Here is a 5,889-nt window from a genome sequence, read left to right on the forward strand (position 1 = left end):
TTCTCCAAGGCCATAAAACATTTAGGATCGGGCCAAAAATTTAGAGTAGGTCGGGATACCGGAAACAAACAATTTTTACGCCCAATCCACGTACCAATAACAAACTAAATAAAACGGTACTTAAAGTGGTTGTGTGTAAAAAAGTCGGTTTAAATTCTCTGGTAATCACGGTAATATTGTTGTAACAAATCATTCTAACGTTGCCCCACTGCGTTTCTTGATTTGTATATTTTGTCCTTAATGGCTATATTTTACATTGCATATTCATTCTATCGTCAACATGCCAACACATCCATACATACACTTGTGCAGGGTTTAGTTAAGGGGAGGCTTGTCTGTTCCTACACGACATTCTCGTTTTCATTTTTTCTGCATCAATATTTTTTATGTTTATGTTACAGATTACTTATTGACATTCTAATGAAATTAAGATTTGCAGTAACGGAGCGCAGCAAGTATTACTTCAATCATTAGAAAAAACAATTAGTGATCTAGCACCTATTGTTGTAGTTAAACAAGAAGGTAACCATTAGCAACCCATATATTCGCCAATCATAGGTACTGAGTTAACTGGCAAAATAAATTAGTAAGTCAAAACTCTGAAAACCTCTGAATGTTGATTAGATGTTTGGATTAGTTAAACTATAATTTGTGTTTTGGTTTGTACAAGTGACTACACACTGTAAGGATGACGGAAAACAAACTTGACCAAAAGTATCAAGAATATTCAAAATCAAATGTTCATTATTCACCTACCTAATTTCATTGGATGACAGTTACATTAGATACAGACTGTTACAGTGTTACCAAGTTATAACGGTAGACCAAGAAAGATAGAAGTGCTCGTTCTAATAGATAGACTGAAAATAGGAGAAAATAATGTAACGAAACGCTGCCATTGCGATGCACGGCGTTTAAACTTTTAGAAAATATATATTGCTTGTTCAATAATATTTTACATGGTTTATTTACATTTATGTTGAAACAGATTGAGATTGTTAAATAAATAGTGATAATAACAACTTTGTGGAGATTTTATGCAGTTATAACAACATATTTTCTAAAGTGTGCAAAAATGAGTTTTCAGTCATTTTAAAAGATAAGTGTATATATTTGCGTTAGTGTTTTACCATAAGAATATCGAACATACAATAAGAATAACGACATATACAATAACAATGGTAAGACTTAGAATATGAATGACACGACATTGAATAACAATAACAAACATACAATAATAATAACATACATATATAATTTAGCAGCGTTTGACATGCCATAAGGGACATCCATAGCAGAGTGGTAAAGGTCGCTGGCTTCAAATAGTTTGTCCCTCACCTATATGGGTTCGAAACCTCACTTAAGGATAGAATTCTTTTTCATGTGAAGAAGCCATCCAACAGTCTAATGGAAGGTCGTCGGTTCTATCCAGATGCCCACTCATTCCTGAAATAATGTCCATAAGGGCACCAGGGGTCTTCCGCCGTCATCAAAAGCAGGAAAAGTCGACATATGAGCTAAACTGTGCTGGTAAGATGCAATTCTAAACCCAGCAAAAAGATTTTTATGAAAACTACAACGCGTAATTTTCATACCATTATCGGGTTCATATGAAAGGTATTGTTTCAACAAAAAGACACTCAAACAAGTCACAGATACATCATAGTCACAATAAAATTGATAAAATTCATAAATATGTAATTCATTTCCTTTGTGAGAATTTTATTTCAGACGCAGTGTACTGTATCATAAACAAGAATAATTATACCTGAATCCACATTGTAAACATACATAAAATAAAAGTTGTCTCCATAAATAAAACACCAGTACCAAACGTATCCATTGCTTCGGCTCTCGTTTCGCATACTTGACTCATATTTCACAAGTTCTGAATTAACCCGTGCGAGATTGAAAGTTTATCTCTTTTAACGCACTTTTGAGATAACAAATGAACAAAAGAGCGTAGAGTTAGGGTCAAATTCCTGATGGGGTGTATTGTTATACGAACAATAGGCCCAATCCTCCAGTGAACACTTACAGCTGTCTTGAGGCATCCATGATGGCCGTTCCGACATAATAGCAACAAAAGAAATTTACATTTAATGTGGAAAGGTATAATGCGCATATTCGGTTACAGAATGTGAATGTGACAGGTTTATTGTGCGGAGTTTAGTATATTCTACGGTTCCTTTTTTTAATGTATTGTTCGCCGTATAATTGATATTATGCCGCAAGAGATATCGGAGACTGGAGTTGATTTATTTTGTTGAAAATAAATATAAATGTTATTTTTGTTATTCATTGAATGTAATGTGAGTCCGCCATAAAATGCGGTTCATGTCACTTGTCGGAAAAATGTTTGTAGGTAAAAATTGTAACTAACTTGGCTTCATATGATGACATTCACAATGGCTACGGCTTTGAATTGAGGGAATAAAATTCTGTATAATATATATAAAAAAAACTTTGAATTTGCAAAAATGGTGCCAACTCTGTTTCACCTCGGACACGGAATTAAAATATACATAAATAACCTTGATTTTCTGGTTTACAATATATATATACAGATATTATAAAAAGGAATGCTATTTTAAAATGACACCCTCAATTCAAATCTAGTTACGAATTTTAGAGATGTTGCACACCATTTCAATGTAAAGTAGAGAGTCACACTGTTTATCTCATGTGCACTTCCGTCTGAAAGAAAATGTTCTTCAATGACGGAGTTAATAAACTGCAATCAATGAAAGAACGGGGATTTACAAAATCAAGAAACCAAAGTAATTCCAATAAAATAATACTGGAAATTCCCTGTTAAACCCGTGGTGAAGCATGCAAAGGCATTCAAGCTGTCAAAGACTCGGACTAAGAAACCAATGAACCATTCTACAGGAGTATTTTCACAAATTGTCGGGACCATTCACAGTAATTGAAAACATTGATTCCACAGTGTTACAAGAATAGGGCGCCTAACATAAGATCATTACGCTAGGACTTTTTGTACAACCATGCGGAAATATGCTCGATTTTGAATAGAGATAATGAACTCTTGAATCAAATATCGAAAACTGTGAACCATTGCATTTTCAACAGCTTTTGATTCTCTTGTCTTTTTTTATAAAGTCATATTGCAAAGTAACTTATCGAGTATGTTTTTATTGAAGATGCTTTGTATTATGTTAGATTACATTCATCTCTAGTGAGGTTTTCTTTATCGTAATTTACGGAACCGTTTTCTACTGTCATTGCCAAATTGTTTCGAGGATTTTGTAATTAATATGCACAAGAGTATAATTACGACAAATAAACCAAAACTCTATAAAATGTAGACCATGGTCCTTGGCAAAATTATTTGACCCACAAAACAGTTATTAATCTAAACATTTAAAACTTTACAGACAAAAACACCGACATATAATTGCACATATGCAGCACTATTACTTACAATAAGCAGCAGAGCGTGGGTGCTGCGGAAGCGGAGAGAACAGTAGTTTTAACGGTTGTTTCGACTTGTCTGTAGAACCCACGAACACAGCCTCATTTAGAAGAATGCACAAAACCAGAATCGAAACTAGGTCGGAAGACAGACCACTGGAAATAAGGATTGGTCTTTTGCAGTGATAAACACAGCCTGCAACTACTTTCTTCATATGACCGAAAAACAAGAAGAATCCGAATAGAATAACAACCGTAAATTAAAACTTTAACATTACGGAATAAATAGGAATTGCTACATGGAAACAATTGTGGTAGAAATATGGACTACAATAAACAAAAAAATTAATACAACTTGAAATATCAAATACGAACTAAGATTGGAACAGTTACCTCATTATTTAAACTCAGTGTTGTTACGTTTTCTGGTCTTCTAGGATCGCCATGATCATGACCATGTATATTCAATATTTCTATATTTCAGAAATCCTTTTCATCTGGTACAAATGAGCTAAAGCGTGGGTGTTGCTGCAAATTGCATTACCTCTCATGAACAGACGCACTAAAACCGAGTCTATTATTATTATCAAAGGATCATTTGTAGATTTTACTAAATAACCATATGAGATGGCCAAATCCTGAAATAGAAACTTGGGTAACACACTTCTGAAACAAAAGACAAGAACACTTCGCACATGTATGTACTTACACTATAGTAAAAGATTTCAAAAGGTTGGTAAAACTTAGAACTACAGACACGGTCTTTATTAAGTAAGTGGATTAAAGAATCCGTCTCAAAACAATACAGTAAGTAAGAAAATGACGAATCAATAAGTACAGTGTACACATGGTTTCATGAAATGATATATAATCAAAATGCACTTTGTATATTGGGGTTCATAATTATTCATAAGACTGACTAATTGTTGCGTAAGAAAAGGATAAAAAGATACTTTTATGACAAGAATGGAAATTTACCACGTAATTTCATTTACTGAAGTATCTAAAATTTCATTCTTGGCTGAATTTATTATCATGTTTAATAAAACTTCCAATAAACTTTTGCCTTCAAAAGACACCAATTACTCGTTGAAACGTAAATTACAAACAGAGGTTATAAAAGTCCCAATAAACAACCAATCAATCAAACTATCTTTCTACCAAAATATGATACAGAAAATATTATCATAATAAATGTTTTGTCAACCATCAAGGGATGAAGTAGTAAAAGTTATTCAAATGATAGAATACCATTACTCGGCTACAAAAGCTACGCTTTTAAAAGCTATAAAGAAGTGGCGAACTGACATGAATGCCGTAGATGAGGACTTTTTATCAATTTTACGCATCATTGGACCGGGAAATAACGACAAAAGATGTTTGCTCCTCGTTTTCAAACATGCTTTATAGAGACAATCAAATCATGAATATTTTATGGGAAACTTGTATTAAATAGTTCGAACGCTGAAAGTGTTCACACCTGTCTGTTTTATGAACCCGGTGTTTAATTGAACATTTTTTAATGTTTTATGTGTAATTTTATCATTGGCGATATTGTTCAAGCGAAAACTTTTTAAAAAAAAGACTTTACAAAAAGAGTTGTATAAACGTTCTAAAATGGTACTGTCAGGTGTCAAGTGTAAAACTAGCGTTACTTAAAAAAATTAAAACAATTACACGAAGAACGATGCAAAAATTATTCTAAGAACTTAATAAACTTTGATGAAACCTTTCATATTTAAATGGCGTCAAATAAATTTATGGTATATTAGATTACATAAATAATTCATAAAATAAACAGAAAAGGGCCCTGAATAATAAATATGCGTGAAATATTTCCTAAATTTGTGTAGACAACTATATCCTGCAAACACAATTTCAGCTTGTTTCTAAAATCGAATTTTAACCTTTAGCCAGCTGGCGGCAAGTGATTCTGCCTCAGCGACCAGTTTAGACCAAGATCAGCCTGCACGATATTGGTCTGCACTGTTCGCTATTGTCAGCAAAGTTTCAGTAAAAAACTCTTTGAATAATAAGTGGCACTTGCCAAATTGAATGATGAACCAGTCTATTTTAGAAAATAGCAGGATAAATGTTAAAAAGAAAAATGCAATTATAAGTACATAAACTACCTCTTCCCGATATGGAAATAAGGTTTATTCCTGAGACATTTGATTCAGTGCTAACTAAGACCTTGAATAAACTTTAATTAGAAAACTGTTTTGCAATTCAAGTATGCGAGCAAAGTATTTGGAATATATTCCAGTGGGACAAAAAGAAATCAAGCGGGAAAATGTCACACGGGAAAATCCGATGGACGGCTTTACAATGTGAGGACTAAATACTGTTGTATCAGCATTCTGCCTTAATATAACACATTCACAGCCTTTAAATAGTTGACAAATACAATTGGAAAATGGTCGCAATATATCCCATTGGAGCTTTAAGAAATCC

The sequence above is a fragment of the Mercenaria mercenaria genome, chromosome 7 (genome assembly GCF_021730395.1).
Source record: "Mercenaria mercenaria strain notata chromosome 7, MADL_Memer_1, whole genome shotgun sequence".
Lineage (NCBI taxonomy): Eukaryota > Metazoa > Mollusca > Bivalvia > Venerida > Veneridae > Mercenaria > Mercenaria mercenaria.